Source organism: Gorilla gorilla, chromosome 7, assembly GCF_029281585.2.
Source record: "Gorilla gorilla gorilla isolate KB3781 chromosome 7, NHGRI_mGorGor1-v2.1_pri, whole genome shotgun sequence".
Taxonomy (NCBI): Eukaryota; Metazoa; Chordata; class Mammalia; order Primates; family Hominidae; genus Gorilla; species Gorilla gorilla.
In genome coordinates this window covers 61,399,009-61,424,484 of record NC_073231.2, presented here as the reverse complement: position 1 = coordinate 61,424,484, position 25,476 = coordinate 61,399,009, and the positions used below count along the sequence as shown (strand labels likewise).

Sequence of the window (25,476 nt, the reverse complement as noted above, 5' to 3'; positions counted from 1 at the left end):
GCAAAGCTAACCCCCACACTTACTGCACATCCTCACCAGTCTCAAGGGAAGATGTCAGGAGGCACTGGAGAAGGAAGAGGTGTCTATTTATCTGCTAGTGTCAAGGCTGAACCTGTTGATGATACAAGTCTTAAGTCAGTCTGCCTCCATGCTGAGCCCAGCTGAATGAAACTGGTTCTGAGCACAGCACAACTGCAGAAGTGGATCACACTGAAAGGAAAGAGACCAGACTGAGCCGAGGCTATCAACACCCAAAGAAAAGAAAGTGGAGTTACTCTGCTAGTGCTTTTTATGGATGTGCATTCCAACTCAGGAGCACACAGAGCTGAACTAGGGAAGAGCAATCCCTCTTGGTTGGGCTCCTGTCACTTGAACTTGAGTGGTAAACACTCAACTACAGATCTGAATGGTATGGAGAGGAAGAATGGCCTGGGTACAGTGCGGCTGCTTGGAAGACTTGGCCACGGGTGGGCAAAAGATAGTGGTAGACCCACAACTTAGAAGCTGGACTCCACTTTGGGGCTGAGTTTGCATTTTCATTTTTGTCCCAGTGATATATTTATTTGGAGGAATATTAGATATTCTTTTTGTTAACTGTGAAAACTGAAATTTTCAATAATAATAATAATACTATGCATTTATCCTAAACCTGTGGCTCCATGGCATGAATCTCAAGAGAGAAACATGACAGTTTCCTTCTGCTGTTAAGGGTAAGGCTACAATGCAATGTTTTTCATTGTTGTGTTTTTGGTTTTTTGTTTTTAACCAAATACACCAAACTTATGATTCAAGTTCTTTTTTTTTTTTTTTTTTTTTAGATGGAGTCTTGCTCTCTCGCCCAGGCTGGAGTGCAGTGGCATGATCTTGGCTCACTGCAAGCTCTGCCTCCCGGGTTCATGCCATTCTCCTGTCTCAGCCTCCTGAGTAGCTGGGACTACAGGCGCCTGCCACCGCGCCCGGCTAATTTTTTGTATTTTTAGTAGAGACGGGGTTTCACCGTGTTAGCCAGGATGGTCTCCATCTCCTGACCTCGTGATCCGCCCTCCTCGGCCTCCCAAAGTGCTGGGATTACAGGCGTGAGCCACCACACCCGGCCAAGTTATTCTTTTAATTAGTATTAAGTAGTCACCTAGTAAGCTCTACAAGTAAGATAATGATGCCACAGTGGTTCAAACCAGTTTGAACTTCTTCCTTTGGAGGCCCTCTCTAATTTCACTAAATATATGAAGCCATTTAATTTTTGTAATAATCCTGTAATATTATTACTCTTATTTTATAGATGACAAAACAGAAGGGAGTCCAGTAACTTGTCTGTGATGGATCCAGTTACATGCTCCCCAGATCTGCTCAGCCTGCCTGACCCTCAGGCCTCTGACCTTTGCTTCCAGGAACAGTTGACACTGTTCCCATGTAGCCTCCACAGGCACCACTTCCATTGCCACCACAGCTACAAACCAAGGTGTCCCCAAGCACAGCAGCAATTTATATAGAGAAGCTTTGCACCTGGCTGGAGCTGAGGAGGTTTTGGGTAACATACTCTGAGAGTGCAGGGAAATTTCCTATTGTCCCATGGAAGGACTGGCTCATGATGTCCTCTGTAGCACCTCTATGTCCCTCATGCCCAGAGACCAGCGATGAGTTGTTGCAAAGTTATGGCCACTTGGCAATATACATCTTATGTTTTCTTCTCCATGCCTCCCTGCCTTGCTTACTTTCCCCTCACTCTGGTTTCCCTGGGCTTACATTCCCAGCATTAACACTCAAGCTTTCACTGCAGGCTCTGCTTTCTGGGAACCTGAACTAAAATAGTGCCCAATGGTACCAGTTAGTAAGTGACAACACTCTTAACTGCAATGCTATGCTAATCTCACCCCATCTTTGTTCTGCTTTCATTATATTAAAGAGTCATTGATTCTATTTTAATTCCATATTCCAAGACAGAAACAAACTTATGAAACAGTGATAAATAGAAGAAACAAGAATTGCCTATATCATGAAAGCATTACTCCATTTGAAAGAAAAAAATGCAAGTTTCTAGAAAACTTCATTAACCCTAAACTTTCAGTACCAAGCAATCCATTTTCATTATATATTGTTTAAGAAAAGAATATGTGGATGAAAGCTTAACTACAAAACCATTCTGGTGAATTTAATGAAAATAAGTTTAATAAAATGAAGATATGGATTTTACAAAAAGGCCTCCACAGGGTGTCTGATATCAGAAAATGAGGAGCAAAGACTTCGGCTTCTTTGTAGGAGCCTTCTTTTTCAAATGAATTCCCAAGTAATTTATGAAATTCTGTAATGATTAAAGCTGTAAAACTACACCGTATAGTTGAAATTCAGCACAGTTTCAAATGATTGGTTCAGAACACTCCTCTGACTTTTCATGTTTTAGACAAATTTTTTCCGAATCCATCTACGAAGGAAACAATTTGAGAAGTGCATTCAAACTTGCTGCCGAAACTCACTTATTTCCACATCCTATCAGCTCTCACCTCATTTACCACAGTATCTAAATTCAACATAGATGTGGAATGAAAAGTATGAAAGTAATTACTTTTGGGGGGTTGGACCTTTTATTGCTGCTATTTCTTTTTAAGCACAGTGAATATTTTTCAGTATCTGATAGATGCATAGAGAAAAAAGTAAGAATATTTTTCTACACATATCTGGTTTGGAAGAGTATGCTCAGTTCTGGGAACCTCAAAACAAAACAAAACAAAAAATAAGACTAGTAAGTCCAGGCACTGGAAAGGTTATGGGAATAGAATGACCGATGTATTAAAAAGAACAACAGAGAAGTTGTATTTAGGTGACCACTGAGTGGGTTGAAACGGTAAAACTTTTTTAAAAAACCAAGGACAAACGATTCTTGAATAACTTTGAGATTAAAAGTGGTAGTATCAAATAAAAATAAAATACAAATAAGAAGGTACAGGTTATTAAGATGGAGATTCTCACTTCCCTATTATTATTACTCAGACAAATTACATTGTGACTAAGTATAACAATTATGTGACAGAAATAGACTTTTGGTGATTAAACTCTCCTGGGGTAAGACAGGTGTGGAATGGTATTTTGGTATGCTCAGGCAAACCTGACCAATTCGAAACACATGAGGGTCAGTCTAGAACTACTCCATTTTTTAAGAGATATTTGACATTTATTTTTTCAGATTGCAGAGTTTCTGTTTTCTAAATGAAAACATGTCATTTTAAATAACTGGATTAAATGGCAAATCCTTCACGACATTGAGTATGAGTATGGATTTGTCCATTGTGAACTGAAGCAAAGCTCTGTTAACATATCTTTTGCATTTTAAGGAAACTGAGAAGTCTTTCAATCCATCATTATATCCAGAGTATAATGTTTTATTTTTTACATCTTCAAGTACTACATAGTTACATTCATTATTGCCTAGTTGCCTTTCATAAAACCTCATGATCTCATGTAACTTTCCCTGCTGATTTATCTAAATTTTTATGAAGATTATAGAATAATTTTCATTGCTTTAGTTTAAGGCTTCACACATAAGATGTCCCCTTCACAAGGCATATGCATTCAATGTATTTCAGATTTTCAGTTCCAAAGTGTCTTTGCTTATAGCACTTCTATCTCCTCCACACCGAGATCATTCTCCACTCCTGTTTGATTTTTTATAGCATTTTTCAAATACTTCATCCTCCCCTTTGACAATGTCCATTTTATCATATGTTGCCAGAAACATGTCAAAGCCAAAACTGGAAGACTTGCTGGAAACAGCATGCCTGCTTCTACTCAAAGCCTTATTTATTCTGCATTGTGAGAGATGATTGGTGCCCCTTGTCTTACTTTCTGGAATGTCACCATGTGATGCCCTTTTGCTGAAAAATTTGGAGAACAAAGTATCACCACATGATGCTAACAGGCATAAACCACCTAGTATGGTCTTGTTGATACATTAAAATTAAATGATCATCAATATACTCCTAGATAAAAATGTGATATCATTCATTCATTCAACAAATGCTCATTTTGTGCCTACTTATATGCCAGGTACACACATGCATTAACTCATTTAATCCTCACAACCTCACAGACAGTCAGTTTGCACGTTGTTTTACCAGTAAGAAAACTGAGTCCTGGAGAATTAAGTTTTAAATATTTCCGACATCACTCCTGTCTGCATCTACCTCTCTATTTTCTCTTGTCACTCTACATTTTATCCTTGCTTAGTGATTTTCATATGACCAGATAATCCCCATCTCTATGCTTACCCATCATCTCATCTGCCTAAAATACTTCTCCAGCTCCCACTTCCTTCTATTTCTCCCCTTATTTACTACTAATTAGATGATCATAGAATTTATCCTCCAGCTTGGAACACTTCTGACAGTGCCAGGAGTTACGATTACTAATTATGATTGAATAACATGCAGAAACTTGAAGTCTCCCAGCCAAGGAAAACCTTACCACCAGAAGGTAATCCTTCCCTGACCTCATGGATGATTGAGGTGCCTTCTCTGTGCCTATGTCCGTGCTTTAAGGCATCTTGTGCTTATCCCAGCCCACATCTATTTCTACTGTTGTTGCTTCACTACCTCTTTCCTATATTGAACTATGAGCATTTTGAGGGCAGAGACCGTCCTAACTTACATTTCTATCTCTAGCACTTAGCATAGGCTTAGCACATTTTATTTAGTCAATGACATTAAATGAATCACATAAATCCAGGGCAATACTGTCACAACTAAAAGTATTTCAGAGATCTCACCATTCCATTATTCTGCAGTAACATTTATTCCATATTCTTTCATTTCTAAATCAAAGTCTGTCCATGAAAATAGCTAATTTTCCAGGGACACTGGAAAAAAGTTTCTGTAAACCAGATCCTACTTTAGTTTTCCACATCTTCCTATTCTAAAGAGACCACTCAGTCACTCTAGTTTAAATAGTTTGAAAAGTAGTTCATTCTTTCAGAGTTTAGATAATGGCTAAAAGCTTCATGGTACCAAGTGGTCAAGTCCTTAACCTCCTCCTCGATTCTGGGGGTCCGTTCTAATAAGCAGATTGTGCTAGAGCTGCTCCAGATCACACCGGTTTGTTCTTTTATGCCAACAGCAAACTGCGGGTGGGCACTGCTCTGAATCTGTGGCAGCACGCTGAGGAAAAACGACTAGAATGGCAGACACTGCCGTTCTTTCCTTCTCATCGCCCACATGGCGTGTGGGAAATTCAGGGCTCTGCTTCTCTTGTAGGTAAGGCAGAATAGGACAAAATGAGGACAGATTCTATCATGGAGTGGGTTTGAAATAAGGAGACCCAGAGAAGAGTCTGGGTTCTGACAGTTCCTAGCCGACTAGTCTTGGGAACGAGAGTAAAAATTGTTCTTGCTCTACGTAGTTATGTCAGATTTAGATGAGACATGCAAGAGCATTTGTAAATTATAAAGCACTATACATATGGAAACTATGGTACTTCCCCCTCATGGCAAGTTTATTTGACTGTTTCCATCATTAATTGGAAAGATCAATAGGCGGGAAGTAGTGGAAAGAATCAGATTCGGTGTGCCCTCAATTTGCCTGTGAAAAGGTCTTTAATATGGAAAGTTATCTGTAGATTTTTTTCGTTTTGTTTTTTTTGAGATGGAGTCTCTCCTCTGTCACCTAGGCTGGAGTACAGTGGCGCGATCTCAACTCACGGCAACCTCCGCCTTCCGGGGGTTCAAACAATTCTCTTGCCTTAGCGTCCACAGCAGCTAGGACTACCGGCATGCACCACCATTACCAACTAATTTTTGTATTTTTGGTAGAGATGGGATTTCACCATAATGGCCAGGCTGGTCTTGAACTCCTGACCTTAGGTGATCCACCTGCCTTGGCCTCCCAAAGTGCTGAGATAACAGGCGTGAGCCACCATGTGCAGCCTACATATTATTTTTTATCTTTATGTAAATGCAGTCATACCTGAAATATGAAATAATGGGAGGAAGAGGAAAGTAACGAGAAGGACAAAAGAAAATAATAGCAAAATCACCAATTAAATGAAAACTTTGTAGATCATTATATGTATATATATATATATGTGCATGTAAGCATACATAGACGTGCATATTCTTTAAATATGTACACATTTATTTACTCTGTATGTGCACAAAATATTTTTCTCTTGCAATGTTTTTATTTGGCTAACGTTAAAGTTATTTCAGATTACCTAGGGAAACAGCTATTATAGCACAGTATTAAAAACTACCACACAAAACTGCAGGAGGAGTTTTCTGAAAATTTAAAGTGCTGTTGAACTCTTCTCTTAACTCATACAGAAAATATTACCCAGTCATAACAAACTACACAATATTACTTTCACTAAAATTGCTTCAGGCTAATTTATTGTCATAAAAGAAAGATATCAGACAGCTTGACATGAAAATATAAGGTTATACTTAAATATAGTAGTACGACATAGGATGATATGTCTCCTATAACATTTTAGTATCCATAGCTTATTAGTTTTATGCATTAAATTATCCATAACAATCACTCTTTGTATTTAATTGAACTGTATAACAATTTTTGTTCTAGTTCAACAATTACATAACCTAGCTAGATACTTAAGCTGTTTCAGTAATCAATTAATGTTCCATTTAATACTCACATCAAAGAAATTATGTAATCTCTTCTGTATCATATTTTTCATTCTGTCAAAAATTACATTATTAATAACTTTTGCACATTTCATATTTGCTATACAAATTGTTGCATAAAGTAATCTTTTTACCATTAAGTAAATTAATGTTAGATTAAGTAGTTTTAAGATAATATTGCTTAAAATACGTTCGGAACAGTTCTGAGCAGAATGTGTACATTTTAAATAAATGAGTCTTGTTTCTAAGAAATCTTTTAATGTTATTTGAGATATTAAACTTGCAACAAATAACTTAAGCATGTATTAAGAACAGGAGTTAAGTAAGACTGGGATGGAAACTAAACATTAGAACAAGATTAAATTATCTGACATTTATTTTAGATTTTTATTTTAAAAGGAGAACAATGTTGCCTTTTCTTCAGTGCTAATAGGACCTTCCTCAGAAAGTGATATAGTACCTATTCCCCATTCTACATAATGCAGGCAACAAAGCTCTTTAGACACACGACAGGAAATATCCCACGTCTAACATTTAAAATTCATATTTTATAGGATCCCATTATATTCTATTTTCGGGCAATGAACCTGCATTTGTAACAATCCATTTGTATTAGTGGTTCCAAAAGCTAATGTGGTTTCTCAAAATACGTACTTTCCAACTTTTATGTAGGTTATAAACAGTACTTTTAAAAAACAGTGCCTTTTCACACTATCAGATGACTGAAAAGAAAAGGGCTTGTGAATATGCATTCTGAATAAAGCCTCGGAGGCTCCACGCATCTGCTATTTTCTCCATAAAACTCCTTTTTATATTTTATCCAGTAGCAGCCACTGAAAACTGATTTTTAGTCCAACATTCCTTGAGGTGTGAGGCTGACTTTATGAAGGGTTTCTGTACTGCCAACTGCATTAACCATACAGTATAAGTAATTCCATTATTTAGAAGGTTATTAGCATTTCCTTGGTTCTTTGTGGATTCAAAGTTTTGTTTTGGTTTTGTTTTTTCAATTGCTTGGCCATAGCTTTGCTCACTCTTATTTAATAACACTAAATATCACGAGGGATACACAGTGCAACGCACATTTTCTATAGAAGTGGTTTTCTTTTTTTTTTTTTTTGAGATGGAGTCTTGCTCTGTCACCCAGGCTGGAGTGTAGTGGTGCGATCTCAGCTCACTGCAACTTCTGCCTCCCAGGTTCAAGCAATTCTCCTGCCTCAACCTCTTGAGTAGCTGAGATGACAGGCATGCACCACCATGCCTGGCTAATTTTTGTGTTTTTAGTAGGGATGGGATTTCACCATGTTGACCAGGCTGGTCTTGAACTCCTGACCTCAGGTGAAACACCTGCCTTGCCCTCCCAAAGTGCTGTAATTACGAGTGTGAGCCACTGTGCCTCACCTGGAAGTGGTTTTCAAATGGGAGTGATTTCACCCCAGCCTGGGGAGGGCACTTAACATTTGACAGTGTCTGGAGGTACTTTTGATTGTTATGACTGAGGGATGCTTCTGGCATCTAGTGGATAGAGGCCAGGGATGCTCCCATACACCCTACATTGCCCAGACCCTGTAGAAAAGAATGATCCAGACTCATGTCAACAGTGCTGCTGTTGAGAAACCCTTGTCTATGGCATGGGTTGAGTTTGTGGTTTTGGTCATTTTTATGTGAGTTGAGACATGAGGTCAACAAGGAGTGTTTCACTTAGGAATAAAGACAGCTCAAATTCTAAATCAGGCAATAAGTCTATATATTTTAAAAGAATCACTTAGATATGGACTAGGTAATTTGTACAATGTGCTATAATTACCCAACTCTTCTAGGGCCTTTAGCACTATTCCAGGTGTTTAGGTGTGGTGTTCAAAAGAAGAATCAAAGAGCCTTGATTGTCTCAGGCTTACAACTCTGTTAACTCAAAATAAACATGCACTGTATTACACAAACTTTGGAGTTATAATTACTCTCGGTGACTATGGAATAACAAAATAAATTCTTCAAACTACACATAAAAACTGCCACTTGTTATGATTAAAACCTAAAAGCTCTAAGAAAAATTACCGATTTGTTAATTAGGATTCTATTTATCCTTTCATGCGAAAAACTAATTATTTGTTTGCAAGATGCTGCATCTTCATTAAAATCATTAGTATTCTGAGTAGATGGTACTATTAATTTTATAAATGGAACTGAAATTTCACTACTATGTTCCATGCGGTTCTTAGGACAAGTGAGTATCCCCTCAAGATGTTATCTGTGTAAAAAGGGTAATTCTTCATTGGTACACAAAGTAGTTACTTGTAATTCACAGTATGCATTATTTTTTAAGTAGTCTTACTAGATAGCAGGTAGGAATTATAAATTGTTCAGATATAAATATATGCATAAAGTTGTATAATACACACATTATAATTTATGTTTACCTATATGTAGATTTTACAGATATATATTATTATATATACTCACAGAGAAGTGTATATGTATATATATGTGTGTGTATATAGATAATAAGTGTGTATATGTATATGTGTGTGATATATATATATATACACACACACACACACACACACACACACACACACAGACAGAGAGAGAGACGGGAGATTGACACTACTTTAGAGCAATATAAAGTCATCGCTTCAATTTTTCTAACAAAGGGGAGTCTATGACCAGGTTCTCTTCTAGAAAAGCAAGTAAACTAATTAAGTCCTCAATTTGGAATGTATTTCATACTTTTTAGGAAGTATACAGGTATATCTAGGAAATAATGTGGGTTTTGTTCTGGACCATCACAATAAAGCAAATATCAAAGTAAAGCAAATCACACAAACTTTTTAGTTTCTCAGTCCACATACAAGCTATGTTTACACTATACTACAGTCTATTAAGTGTGCGATAGAATTATGTCTAAAAATGTGCATACCTTAATTAAAACATATTTTATTGCTAAGAAATGCTAATAATCACCTAAGCCTTCAGCAAGTCATAATCTTTTTGCTGGTGGAGGGTCTTGCCTGTTGATGACTGCTGACTGATCAGGGGTGGTGGCTGCTGAAGGCTGGGGTAGGTGTGGCAATTTCTTAAAATAAGACAGTAGGCCAGGCTCAGTGGCTCAATCCTGTAATCCCAGCACTCTGGGTGGCCGAGGCGGGTGGATCACAAGGTCAAGAGATCGAGACCATCCTGGCCAACATGGAGAAACCCCGTCTCTACTAAAAATACAAAAATTAGCCAGGCGTGATGGCGTGTGCCTGCAGTCCCAGCTTCTCAGGAGGCTGAGGCAGGAGAATCGCTTGAACCTGGGACACGGAGGTTGCCGTGAGCTGGGATTGCACCACTGCACTCTAGCCTGGAGACAGAGTGAGACTCCGTCTAATAAAAAAAAAAAAACGAAGTTTGCCACATCTACTGACTCTTTCTTTCATGAAAGATTTCTCTGCAGCATGTGATGCTGTTTGATAGCATGCTACCTACAGTAGAATGTCAAAATTGGAGTCAATTATCTCAAATCCTACTGCTGCTCTATCAACTAAGTTTACATAATATTCTAAATATTTTGTTGTTATTTCAACAGTGTTCACAGCATTTTCACCAATGGTGATTCTATCTGAAGAAACCACTCTCTTTGCTTATCCATATGAAGACTCCTCATCCATTAAAATTTTATCATAAGATTGCAGCAATTCAGTCGCATGTTTAGGCTCTACTTCTAATTTTGGTTATCTTGCTATTTCTACCACATCTACAGTTGCTGCTTCTATGGAAGTCTTGAATCCCTCAAAGTCATCCATGAGAGTTGGAATCAACGTCCTTCAAACTCCTGTTAATGTGGACATTTTGACCACCTTCCATGAATCATCATGAATGTTCTTAATGGCAACTAGAATGGTAAAATCATCTCCAGAAGGTTTTTACTTTACCTTTCCCAGGTCCATCAAAGGAATCATTATTTATGGCACCTATATTCTTACAAAATGTATTTCTAAAATAATAAGACTTGGAAGTCAAAATTTTACTCCTCGATCCATGGGTTGCAGAATGGATGTTATGCTAGCAGGCATGAAAACAACATTCATCTCCTTGTACATTTCCACCAGAGCCTTTGGGTGACTAGGTGCCTTGTTAGTAGTGGTTGGAAAGGAATCTCATTTTCTAAGCAGTAGGTCTCAACAGCGGGCTTAAAATATTCAGCAAACCATGCTGTAAAAGGATATACTGTCATCCAGCTAGAGTAGACTGAGCACAGTTCTTAAGGGCTCTAGATTTTCAGAATGGTAAATGAACACTGGCTTCAACTGCAAATCACCAGCTGCATTAACCCCTAACAATGGAGTCAGCCTGTCCTTTGAAGCCAGGCATCAACTTCTCCTCTCTAGCTCTCAGTCTTAGATGGCATCTTCTCCCAATAAAAGGTGGTTTTGTCCATACTGAAAATCTGTTGTTTAGTGTAGCCACCTTCATCAGTGATCTTAGCTAGTTCTTCTGAATAACTTACTGCAGCTTCTATGTCAGCACTTGCTGTTTCAACTTACACTTTTATGTTATGAAAATAACTATGTTTTTCTTTAATACTCATGAACCAACCTCTGCTAGCTTCCAACTTCTGTTTTGCAGCTTCCTCACTTATCTCAACCTTTATAGAATTGAAGAGAGGTAAGGCCTTGCTCTGGATTAGGCCTTGGTTTAAGGGAATGCAGTGGCTTCTTTGATCTTCTATCCAGATCACCAAAACTTTCTCTACATCAGCAATAAGGCTGTTTCACTTTCTTATTATTGGTGTGTTCACAGGAGTAGCACTTTTAATTTCCTTTAAGGACTTTTCCTTTGCATTCACAACCTGGCTGTTTGGCACAAGAGGCCTAGCTTGGCTTGCCACATGCCTTCTTTATAAGCTTAATGATTTCTACTTTTTAATTTAAAGTGAGAGATGTGAGACTCTTCCTTTCAGTTTAACACTTGGAGGCCACTGTAGGGCTATTAATTGGCCCATTTTAATTTTGTTATGACTCAGGGGGAAAAATAGGACAGCGGCCAGTCAGTGCAGTGGTCAGAACACACACATTTATCAATTAAGTTCATTGTCTTATATAGGTGCATTTCATGACACCCCAAAACAATTACATTAATAACATCAAAGACCACTAATCACAGATTACCATGACAGATGTAATAATAATAAAAAGTTTGAAATGTGAGAATTACTGAAATGTGACACAGAGACCAGAGTGAGCACATGGTGTTGTTAGAAAATGGCGCTAAAAGACTCTTGCTTAATGTGGGGTAGCCACAAACTGTCAATGTGTAAAAAACACAACACCTGTGAAGTACAAGAAGGTGAGGTGCAATAAAATTGGAGTATGTCTGTATTTGCGTCCCAATTGCAATTTAATGGGTTAATAACATTATGAGTTTTATTTTCTCAACAGGGTAGGCATGGGGGAGGAGTCTCAGGAAAGAGTGGAAAGCCCAAGGGGATCTGCCTAGGATCTTAGATAGTCCCAGGAAATTCACAAAGTACATGATCTCCCAGATTAATAACCTTGAGAAACGGGAGTCTAGAGCCACTTCAGTCTGCATGGAATTAGAAGACAATGTCAGCAAATCAGAAATGTTGAGAGGAAAAAATCTGCATAAGGCAGACATCTGGGAGGAGTTCATTTGGGTTCTTTCCAAACCTTGAAATGACAGACTCTTTGTATGCTTCTGGGACCCACCTTTGCAAGGAATATGCATGCACAGTGGTCTTAGACCATCTTAGACAACATAAGGTATCTAATGTTTTAAGTATTTAAACACATTCCCAGATAGAAAATGATGCATTAATAGGTTTCATTTTTACAATAGCATATTGGTTAGTTTTTTTAAAAATCTACACTTTAAGAGCAGCTTTAGGTACACAGCAAAACTGAGCAAAATGTACAGAGTTCCCATACATCTCCTATCTCCACACACACTACCTCCCCCACTATAAACATGGTGGTCCATTTGTTACAACTGATGAAGCTACACTGATACATCATTATCACCCACAGTCTGTAGTTTACATTAATTAGGGTTCCCTGTTGGTATTGTTCATTTTATGGATTCCAACAAATGTACAATGACATGTATCCACCACTGTAGTGTCATACAGAAAAGGAGCTATGCTTGTGGTTTTTAATTTTTTAAAGTATTTTTTGTGTACACAATTAATGCTAAGAGGATTCTTTTCAGCCAGTGCTGTCTGTGTCTACCTCCAAAAAATGCTATTGCTAAAAATAGAGCCTGTAGCCTAAAATCCTACTTGTAGTCCCTACCATACTGAGTATTAATTGAATTTTTCTTAAATTAACATTAGGGAAGGGTTACAGAAAATGATATGCCTATTTAATGCTCTGCTCATTTGACATGATACCTTTCCAGAAATATCTGTAAGTAGATACAGGATTTTACATGGATTAAAATGTCAGTAGTTGATTTCATAAAGAGGCAATGCCACAATTATACTTCTTGTGCTGTTCCATACTCAAACTGAATTTCTGGGAACATTTCCAAATATCCCCAATAGTCTTTCTAGGTTAGTGACCAGGAATGTTTGCAAGTAACTAAATTTATATCATTTGGATGAAAATTCCGTTTGTGTTTCAGGCTATGTTGATACAGAACAAAGGAGAGTAGACACTTGGCAATTATCCTGTTAATTTGATGAATGTGGATGGCTGTCCGGCCTTACCAGATATTTCAAACCAACAAATAGAATTCTTTTTGTCTCAGTGATCTAATTTGTTAACCAGATAACTGCCAAGACTGCAACTTCATTCTGTTCTGTATAAAATTATTCATAATTTTTCAATATTTCCAGAATCAGCTGCTTAAGGGAAATATATGTAAATATATGGATATTTTTGCATTCAAGCTATATTTCTCACTCCATATTGATGATATAAAGGGAAACAGAGAAAGATATAGATTCTCATGATGATTTTTGTCTTGTTTCTCAAATGTCCAGTATATATTAAAAGCAATACAACATGGTAGCTAAAAGCAGCAGCTTTGGAGCCAGCGTGCTGAGTTCAAATCCTGACTCTACCTCTTACTATGTATGTGACCAATGCCTCACTTTTTCTCTCTGTAAAATGGGGAGACAACAGTGCCTATCTCATGGGTCATTGTGAGCATACAACGTTGGTACATACAAACTGCTTAAGATAGAGCTCAGACTATAGTAAGCATTCAACAAATGCAACTATTATCTTTACATTAACTTTATCATTTAAAAGATCCAGGAAGGACCTTTTGGGGATGATGAAAATGTTCTAAAAATGGATTTGGGGGATGGTTGCATAGCTCTGTAAATTTAATAAAAAATCATTTAATTGGCCATTTAACACAGGGGAATTTCATGGTAATTAGATAGCTTAATACAGCTGTTACATTTTAAAAAGATGGGCCAGCCTTATTAAATCAATAGCATTAGCTTCTTGAGTTGTAAAGCCTGAGAACAAGAACAGAGAAATATGAGGAAGAAAGAGAGACAATCTGATAGAGGGAGAGCCCATCTTCTCTCCCCTCTCCCACTGTATGGACTGTTCTCTAACACAGTAGCTACAGAGACCTCATCAGCTGTCTCCTGGGAGCTGCCGCTTGGCCTGTTCTCTCATCGCCCTGAAGTGGCTATCAGTGATCTGTCCAATACTGGAAGGTGTACTCTGAAAAAAAAAACTAAGATTTACTCTTCTGTTTACACAGTGTCTTGAACCTACTCGTAAACTTTGTTTCCTTCAACCTTTTTCTTTAAAATCAAGCACAAACTAAGAATAGGTATCCCTTTCCCCACTCTTATTACCTCATTGCCTGAACATTTTTTAAGTGTATTCATTGATTGACTAATTAATTCAGCATTTTTGTGTTACCACCCTCATGTTCCAGGCATATTCCTACAAAGTGGAAGGGGAAAGAAAAAAACCAAGGCAATGTGGTCCCTGCCCTCTAAGGTCTTAGAACTGCTAATGTGGCCCAATTCATTTGGATCTGCCCTTCTTCAAATCTACCCACTCTTTCCTAATTCTAAATAAAACTTAAACCTTTTTTGAAGGTGTTTCCACCTTTCCAGTGTAGATAATCCTTCCCACTCACCCATCTCACAGGTCAAGAGGTAGAGGTGAGAACTCGTTCCTGCCAGAGCATCATTCCACTGCCATTCTCAATTAATTCCTCTTTGGAGTCTACATCATCTGCTTATTCCACATTTTCTCCCTCCTAACTGTTGTCATCTCTTATTTTCTAGGTCACCTCCAACTTTATTCCCTCTGTTTATTGCCTTTCCTGATTTTTATATTTCTCTTGCAGATCTTTTCCAAATTAGCTTCACTTTTTTGTTGTTGCTTCAGTTTTAACTAATGACTGCATTTCGACTTCCTGTAGGCACTGGTAGTAATGTGAGCTAGTTACCACATAGAACTGACCTCTGTGGACGTCAAATTGCAAAATTTCTGCCTCTGATTAGAACTTCCTACCCTCCCACAACTTCCATTCTTTAATTCTCTTGAGTCTTCCATCTTCCTTCCCAATTACCTTTAATCCCTCTACCTCTCTCTAGTCGTCGTTCCACTGTCTCCAAGAAGATGTAGACTAGATTTCAGAATTCATCACTTCAAGCGAGCTTTTTCTACAAGTCTCTTTATTTTGACATCTTTGATGGTTTTCTTTTTTTCATTTCCCTCCATCTGCCTTACCCTTCGCGTGGCGTGGGGAAATCCCACTCTCTCACTTTCTTTAGTCCCTGCTTCAAAATCACATAATATTGCCAGAAATAATCATGAAATTTATCTGATTAATTCCACTATACAACAGTGTTTTGTCTTATCTAGGCCCTAGTTTTACTGCTCATCTTTTCCGTTGAGTTTCCATCACATTTTCCACCTCACCTCTTCCAAACATTTTTTCTGATCTTCTAATACTCAATCCCTTACCACCTTCTCTAATGATCACCTTTTCTCTTACTGCACAGAAAAGTCCACCCGAACAAACTCCCTTAATTCTCCTCTTCATCTCCAAATTTTTGTTGGAAACTGAACTCTTTCTTCCTTCTTTCTTTTTGGCTTCAGAGATAGATTTTTCTCCATTCTTAAGAATAATCCTTCCCTTGGACTCTCAACTGTATCCCTCCTGGTAACTTGCCCCATCTGTCATTTCTCATCTTTCATCACCCCCTTAAGCCTACAAAAAGGCTCAAATTCTCCTTTATCCTTATAAACAAAACAAAACAAAATGAAACCCAAACAATCAACCAATAGCTCTTCTCTGTACTCAGCCACCCACTGAAGTTACTAATTTCTCTCTCTCCTTTCCATTACCACAGAACTTCTCAAAGTAACTTGGTATGCCTCCGCACGCACTTCTAATCACTCACTTGCCCCTTATCTCTTGAAGTTGTGTGCTGGCTTCTCCTCTCCTTATACTCATTCTCTTTCCCTCATTCAGAACTGACAGCCAGCCCTTCCCACTTGGATCTCTCAGCCTTTTATTTCATCCTAGTCTTCAAGACAGGCTCTTCTATGCCCCCACACCCCTTTCCTTAAGCCTGAGTGCCCCCCAGAGGAACGGCATACACACCCTCTTCTTGGGAATGAGCGCCCTTCCACAGAGAAGATCTCAAACATCTTTTCAGGAAGGATTACTCTGCCTATCTCCATCTTTTCATTCTTATGCCCTGCTGGACATCTTCATCAAAGATGCCTATCAGAATCTCAAGTTGATTGTGTTCAAGGCTCAACTCTTCTTCCCTCTAAAACTGGTCCTCTATCTTTACTGATGGCATGACTCACACTCCTTAGTCACTGAAGCTTCTAATTTAAGTATCTTATGAATCCTTCTCTATTCTTTGCATCCCAAGTCCTGCACATTACAGATCTCAAATACCCGTTCCCACCAGTTCAATCCCAATCTATGGTCTTCTCACCTTTTGTCCAGATTGTTGCCATTATCATTTAACTGATCTCTTCTATCCCCTGCTTCCTCTCAATGCAATCCATTCAATATAATTCTGAGAATAATGTCCTTAAGTTATAGCCTTGATCATAGCTCTCCCCTCCTCAAAAATATGCCCTGGCTTCTCATCAACAATTGAACAAAATGGATCCTTCTTATTCTGATATCCAAAGCTTTCTGACGTCTGCTGTCTGCTCAGTGAAGCCAAACCAATGTGCTCTGCATGCCCTGTGACATCACCATTCCCTCCTCTCTGCATTTATTCATATGGTCCCTCTGGCTGGTGATGTCATACTTTATCTCCAAATATCCAAATTTTAACCATCCTTCTTCTGCAGCCTTTCCTGATTCTCAAACCAGAGTGGTATTTATCCCTCCTTTGAATCAGAAAATTCTCCATTAGTATTACTCCTACATCAGTTTCACTGTCTGCCTGAAACATTTGCACATGTATGTACTTTAGCTACTAGCTTATGAACTCACTGACAGCAGACACTGTGGACTTGAGTCTAGTTCAGTGCCTATACACACATCATTGTGTAGAATGGTGGTTTCCACACATGACATGCAGCAATCTCCTAGGAGGCTTGTTAATACACAGACTACTGGACTGTCCCCATGTGTTTGAGTCAGTAGGTCAGCAAAGGGGCCTGAGAATTTGCATGTCTCAGGTGATGTTGATGCTGCTGGTCCAGCAACCACACTTAAAGAACCCCTGGCATCGAGTTAAAGCTTCTAGGCTCAAATCCATGTTCTACCTCTTAAATGCTACAGAAATCTGAATAAAGAGACAAGTTTTCTGACCTTCAAGTTCTTCATATGTAAAAGTGAGATCATGATATTGCCAAACTTATACACATCTACGATGGTTGTTAAAACAAATTGCTGAAAATCTGTAGAACTCCATACAAATAAATAACAAATGAATAAAAATAATTAAGCCATCCACCTTAGAATGTCAAATCAATTTTGGTGACATTTTTCTCAGTGCCCCTTTATTCTCGCTCCAGTGTATGTTTTTGAGTGTATTCTCCAGTGAAATAATCACCTCCCTTTTGCCCTGTAGAGGTTCATGTGTAAAAAGTGTTGGATAAGCCCAACACTGTAGTACATCAAGATCAGATGCAGTGAATATATTTCAGAAATTTCCCACTTGGGTTTGCAATGTACACATGGAAGCAATTTGGCCTGTAGGTTGAAAAGCTCCCTTCACTGCAAATGAATGACTTGGTTTATTCCATGTGTCCCTGAAATCCAGAGCCTGTACTAGGGTGAGGCATATTTGCCTGAGGAGAAAAACTTAAGGTAAAGGACTGACTAGTCAAGATAAATGATATTTTAGTACCATATTTTTTAAACGAATGTCAAAAACCCATCTGATGGATAAAAGCTTTACAATATTGGATTTGGCAATGATTTCTCTGGTGTGACTCCAAGAACACAGGGAACAAAAGAGAAAATAGATAAATGGGGCTAAATCGAAATTAAAACTTTATATGCATTAAAGGACACAACAGAATGAAAGGGCAACCCACAGAATAGGAGAAAATATTAGTAAATCATATATATCTGATAAAAGGTTAATATTCAGGATATATAAAGAAAGCCAACAAATCAACAACAAAAACAAACAACCTGATTAGAAAATGGGTAAAGACCTTGGAGAGATGCATCTCCAAAGAAGATGTGTAAATGGCCAATAGCACATGACAAGATGTTCAACACCACTAATTGTTAGGGAAATAGAAATCATAACCACAAGGAGATACCCCTTCACACCTGTTAGGATGGCTATCATAAAAATTGACTAAAAAGGACGGGCGCGGTGGCTCACGCCTGTAATCCCAGCACTTTGGGAGGCCGAGGCGGGCAGATCACAAGGTCAGGAGATTGACACCACAGTGAAACCCCGTCTCTACTAAAAATACAAAAAAAATTAGCTGGGCGTGGTGGCGGGCGCCTGTAGTCCCAGCTACTCGGGAGGCTGAGGCTGGAGAATGGCGTGAACCCGGGAGGCGGAGCTTGCAGGGAGCCAAGACCGCGCCACTGCACTCCAGCCTGGGTGACAGAGCAAGACTCCGTCTCAAAAAAAAAAAAAAAAAAAAATTGACTAAAAAAATCCCAGAAAATAAGGATGTGGAGAAAATGGAACCCTGTGCATTACTGGTGGGCATGTAAGATGGTGCAACTGGCTGTAGAAAACACGATGGCAGTTTCTCAAAAAATTAAACAGAATTACCATATGACCTAGTAATTTAACCTCTGGGTATATAATCAAAAGAATTGAAAACTGAGTCTATATAGACTATGGACATAACTATGGTCCATATTTGACTATGGACATCTATATATTATATAGATATATATCTTCTATCTATATATGTTATAACTATCTATATAATATACATATATATTATACTCATGTCCATAGTCTATATAGATATATATCTATATCTTCTATCTATATAATATACATATATATATCATACTCATGTCCATAGTGGCATTATTCACAACAGCCAAAAGGTGGAAGCAACTCAAATATCCAACAACTGATGAGTGGATAAACAAAAGGTAGCATATATACACAAGGGAATATTATTCAGTCTTCAAAAGGAAATTCTAACACATGCTACAACTTGGATGAACCTTGAGAACACTATGATAAGTGAAATAAGCCAGATACAGAAAATAAAAAATAAAAGACAAATACTGTATGATTCCACTTGCATGAGGCACCTAGAGTAGTCAATATTTATACAGACAGAAAGTAGAATGGCAGTTGTCAGGGGCTAGGAGGGAGAGAAGGGAATGGGGAGTCATTGTTTAACTTTCAGTTTTGCAAGATGAAGCATGTACTGGAGATTGGTTACACAACAGTGTGAATATATGTAATACACTGAATTGCACACTTAAAGTGGTTAGGATGGTAAATTTTATGTTATGTGTATTTTGCCACAGTTTTTAAAATTTAAAAATTTAACAAAATATCAAAATGTTAAATAAAGGCAGGACTGGTATACATTTTCTGACAAATATCTGCTTCAGTAGTAAATGATCAGCTGAACACAAATCTCTTTCTTCTTGTATTTCCATGAATTGGTTAATGGTGTCCTAATGTCTTATGAAATGATTCCCTACACTTTGGGCTTTTCCAGGTATGGACAAATTGGAAATTTGCAAGAAACCTCCCATTTTTAAAACTTCCATTTCTTCAACTTGCAAGAGCACCAAGGGCCTTATAAGGGTCCATGAATAGTAATAAATCTCATAATGAGCAAAAAATTATCAGTGTTGATCTATAATTTATGTGCTCTGATTATTGTTCAAATATTAATCCTTACAATACTAAATGGCATGTTCTAGTCTGAGTGCACTTTCATAAACTCATTTAAAAATCCTCACTACTCTTTTAAAACATAGTACTTAAGGTCATCACTTAAATTTACTGATGGAGAAACAGACAGGACAGAGAGGGCACTTAGGGAAGTACTCGTGGTTCCACTAATCACAGGAGGCATTGCAAAAGACGAGGAAAACCTTCAGGGTACTTAGAACTGAGTGCTGGTGTCTCATGGTAGCTACTGAAAACTACTACAGGATTTAGAAAAAGAATACAGACTCCCGGTCCGCAAACTCAATTTGCAATGGTATGCAATTCCATTGGTTGCAACTGAAGCCACGGAAAAGCAAGTAAGATTACAGCCTGGTACTGAGTTCATGCGGTTCAAAGTAACTCTAAGCAACGTGGATCGAATAAACCTCCAGAGTCAGGAAGTGATTGGAGGGATGTGTTTTATATCTTTTTTAATTTAAGCTCAAAGAGCAATTTGAACTATGTATCCTATTTTATTTCTTACTGTTAAACCCAGACATTGAAATGTATATCCAGGGCCTTTTAGGAATACAAAGTAAAAGCAATGTCACGTATTGTGCTCCAGCAGGTAATTCAGTGTTTTAGGATTAGCCAAGAGATTTATCAAGCAGCCTCCAAGGGAATCAGAGTTCAAGTCTGGGCTCATCAATAATACATAAATAAACCGAACAATTAGGTACAAAGTGGCTATCTTGTCAGACAACTTATTAGCCGATAAATGATACACTCACTGGCTGACTTGAGTACAGAGACAAAAGACACATTAAGACAGAAAAAGGGCTGAATAAAAAAAAAGAGAGAAGCAAGCTTCCTGCAGCCTTTGGGCTTCTGTCCTGTCTCATCCTGCTGTGGAGAAGTGAGGCCTAGGTGTTAACATGGAAAGGAGAGTAAAGCCTAAATTAGAAACGCCTACTCTGAATTTCATTACCTTCTTTAAGAGGCCTAGAGCTTAGCATCGGTATATTTGCACACGTTTGGAGAAGTTGCGGACAGGCTGCAGTCCAGAAGAGATTCGTTTTCTTTAGCAATGAGACTCTCCAGTTAGTGCCTAAGGCAGAAATTGGGGGTAGTTATTTGACCCTAGAAAATTCCTAAATTTGCATAATGACACGATTTTCCCTTAGTGTTCCAGATGCATTTGAAGACCAAACCAAGGAGGCACTTGCCTTTCAGGGACATGGAGTAACAGAATGCTAATTGTCACACACTGGCCTTCCCCCCAGCACTGTGAGGAGAAAGGAAGCAAATGCAGTGGCCAAATGCAGGGACAACAGATGCCACTCCCTCAGAGAAATGGCGTGCTAGGAAATAAACCTTTTCTGCATCTTTTTTTTGGTTTTGGTCAAGACATGGAGTAGAATTTGCATTCATTAAGTTAGCCCTTCGTTTGTAATATAGATGGCACAAGTACCAACTTTGAAGGTACATTATAAACCGATGAAGAGTGAAAAAGTAGAATATAAAATAAATGGAAGTACTAATTCTGATTGGAGCCGGAAGAGTCTTTGAAAATCTGGGGAGGAGTAGACCACTGGAACTCAGTTCTCAATCAGTTTTAAGGTCAATGACATGAAAAGTCAGAATTATCCTTGACAGCTAAGGCCGCCAGGCTGGGGCCAGATGAAGTAGTGCCTGGTGTTTAGCACCTAACTGTGGGATACTTAGTAAGTTTCTTTAACCAGCAGGATCCTGGTCAGTCCTGCACCAGGCTCACAGAGGCACTGGAAGTGAGGTTGGCAGATTCACCTCTCATCTCATGCACACTCTGGGTGGTTCCCCACTCCCAAGGGTTGGTGGGGACTTCTGAAGCATTTCCTTTGAAAGATATGGAAATTAAGGCTCTGAGAAAAGAAGCTGGCGTAAATGACATAACTAGTTGAAAGTAATACAGGAATCCAATCCAGGTCTTCTGACTCCCAGGGTCTAAGTGAGTCCATTACCGTTTTGCAGTTTGATTAATAACAGCAGGTAAATGCAAACTTCAGATGAAAAAATACTATCTATAAAGTAAACATTAGATGAACAGTCACCTGTAACTGTAAATGATGAACTAAGGTCACAATTTCACCACTGCAAAGACTGAAAGGACACAACTCTTAAAAACTTAAAAGAATGAACAAGGCTGCCAAAAAAACACAGGTTTCGGCAGATAAAAATAGGTTTTATTAATAGGTCTATTCATCTAAGTTAGGGTCCATAAACTAATGGTCACAGGCCAAATCTGGTCTGCTGTCTGCTTTTATAAACATAGTTTTGGGGTAAAACAGCCATGTTCTTTCATTTCTGTATGTCTATAGCTGTTCCCTGATACAATGGCGGAGTTGAATATTTGCCACATCAACTATCTGGCCTGCAAAACCAAAAGCATTTACTAGTCGGTCCTTTACAGGAAAACGATGCCAACCCCTGAGCTAAGTCATGATGAAACTAGGACAGATTAAAAAGTGTTATTAACAAGTCACATTTATTAATCAAGATGGGCAGTTCTCAAACTATGACTCACAAAAATAAGGGTTTTGGATATTAAGAGTTATTCTGATAAAATGGGCTCAATAGGCCAACAAGCTTTGGAAAGTCTGAGAAAATAACTGGAAATAATAATGTAATAATAATAAAGCTTACTACAGGACTTCTCAACCTCCAATATGCCAATGTGCACAGGAAATCTGAGTTGAAGTGAGGTGTGTTATTTCATGCAGTATTTCCCAGACTTATTTGACTTATGGTGTACATGCCTAGAGCCAAACCAATGGTCAGGTAGTTGGTCCTCTTCTGCAACTGTGAGACTTGGAGAAAGAGGCAGAGGGCAAAACTCCCAAGACAACAAGGAAGTCATTTATTCCCTTGCTTGCTCACTAGATTTTTGACACGTATTAATGAAATAATAAAATTTTTCTCCTCCAAGAACCTGGCAGAGATTATCTCACTATTACAAAACTTTAGGCTGGGTGCGGTGGCTCATGCCTGTAATCCCAGCACTGTGGGGGGCCGAGGCAGGTGGATCACCTGAGGTCAGGAGTTCGAAACCAGCCTGGCGAACATGGCAAAACTCTGTCTTCTACTACAAACACAAAAATCAGCCGGGTGTGGTGGCATGCACCTGTAATCCCAGCTACTTGGGAGGCTGAGGCAGGAGAATCGCTTGAACCTATGAGGTGGAGGTTGCAGGGAGCCGAGATCACGCCACTGCACTCCAGCCTGGGTGACAGAGCGAGACTCCATCTCAAAAAAAAAAAAAAAACTTTAGAAAACATAAACTCTTTTAGCTATGCTTAGTGCATGGGGTTATAAAGTGTCCTTTTCACCATAAGCCTGTATCTTCCAGGAGATCAACCGGATGTTGAGATGCAGAGTATCCATGAGAGAAGGGTGCATTCCTCTGTCCAGTGATGTGCCCAGTATTTGGTGTATTTTTTAACAGCTTTACACATTTTTGCCTTGCTTTGTTCCCATTAACTAAGAGCTACATGTCTGCTTGAGTAATTGTTTTTCCTTTACTGTTAGCAAAAGACCATATGCTATTTCACTTGCATCTCATTAAGCCCTTCAAATATTAGAGTTTTAAGAGACTTGGTATTTCTGCAGAAAAAAATTAAGTGTCCTCCAATTAGCTGTATTTGACAATGTGTTAGTTATTAATATAAGCTATTTTCAAATGAAATGTTCTATGACCACTCTTCCTTTTGAACTAAAAAGAGTGACAGCCCAGTATGACTGAGAGGCTCAAAACCAAAGCCTTCGCTCAGGACACTATCTCCTGTCACCTGGCTCCAGTTGGCAGACTGGCCCAAAGAAGCCCTATTCACACCTCATGACAACCAACATCATCTTGATCCATAATTGAGGTCAGACACAGGTTGGGTCAATCGGAATCACTCCAGAGACACAAAGTCCTCAGAGCTGTATCCCAGCAATGGTTGTGCTCCTCTGGGAGGGTGCAAGATTGCCCACACTCCTAATTTAACCAGCCTTCATGCAATATTTACTGTATCCCACTGTCCCAAGCTCTTTCAAATACTACCTCTTTTAATTCACATAACCACACTATAAGGTGGGTATTATCAATCACCATTCTTCAGATGGCAAAACTGAGGCACAGAGCAGGTAAAGAATTGGCCTGCGATCACACAGATAGCAAGGTAAGGAGCTGGGATAGAAATTCAGATGGGATTTGACTCTAGAATCCATGCTTTTAACCATGACATGGTGGCCTCAAGGTTCAATTGTCCTGCTGAGACTTGGTTTTTCAATCCCTGGATAGCATGAAATACTCTAATATCCTTCTAGTAAAGCTTCTTTTTTTGTTTCTGTTATTTATTTTTATTTATTTATTTATTTATTTATTTATTTTTTATTTTTATTTTTGGCTGGAGCTAGCCAGAGTTGGTTTCTGTTGCTTGCAACCAAAAGAAACTTAAACAGAGGAGAGAAAGCACTCCTCTGTTTTCCCAACAAGGTTTCCTCTACATATCATACTTGAAGGATACTGAAGTTGCTATTGGTAACCACCATCAACACCAAAATTCTACAGTGCAGAATTAATGTGGAACAGGAGAGAAGGGGAGAGGGTTGGGATGAGGGAGTCCGCAGCAAGCATCCCAGAGGTCTGCAGGTTTGCATGCATGTGCTACCCATTGTTAGGAATCTCTGTGCTGGTCAGCAGGTCAGCCTGTGACAACAGAATTGGGGCAGGCACTCACCTACCTAGGTGCTGAGGGCATCCTTCCATCTTCTGCTCCCACAATGTGGGCCACAGTTAGGCTAAATGTGTCCCTTGTCCATTTCCTTCAGAGCAAATGCTGTATTTTATCACCTTTAGCTCCTCAAAAACAGTTCGTTTGTCCAGAGGTTTCATTTTGTTTTAAATGTAACGTGTATTGAGCACTTACAAAATTGAGCACTCTTCTAAGTGCTTTGCCTATGTTAATTAATCCTCGTAAGCCTCATAAGAATAATATGATATTTTACAGATGAAGAAAACTGAGGCAGAAAGGAAGTGTACAGCTAGGCTCAAACTCAGGCAGAAGGTCCCAGAGTCGACATTGTCACCGCTACCCCATGGTCCCAACACCCCATGGTGGGTAAACAACCAGAAAAATGTGCTGACAAACACACATTGTGGTGACGATAAAAATAGCTCCTAACTGTGCAATTCAAATTATCCTATTTAGTGAAGCTGAAGGGATCTGCTCATTTAGGACAGGATTAAGAAGAAAATTAAGGATTGGTCTTCAAGCTAGAAAGAGTGACTCACTTTCTCCCTCGAGCACTAGAAGTCTGATTTTCCAAAGTGACAGTACTACCTAAGAAAACTCAACAGTGCCTAAACAGACCCAAAATGTATAGCAGATTAATTGAAAGGGAAACTATAGTAAGTTCCAGGAGGAAACTGTTACCTAGAACAATCGGCCGGATGGCTTCGGTCCTCAGAACTTTTTCTGGACCATAAAAGCTAGTTAAAAAGCCTATCTTCTCCTTTAAAAAGTGTATCTTCTCCAATAGGCTTTTTAAA

General features: G+C 38.7%; 1 protein-coding gene across 2 annotated transcripts in view; it reads right to left on the bottom strand.

Moving 5' to 3' along the window:
- Positions 1-25,476, bottom strand: part of TOX (thymocyte selection associated high mobility group box) — a 309,501-nt gene that overhangs the window by 156,509 nt on the left and 127,516 nt on the right. The gene's annotated exons all lie outside the window — the stretch shown is intronic.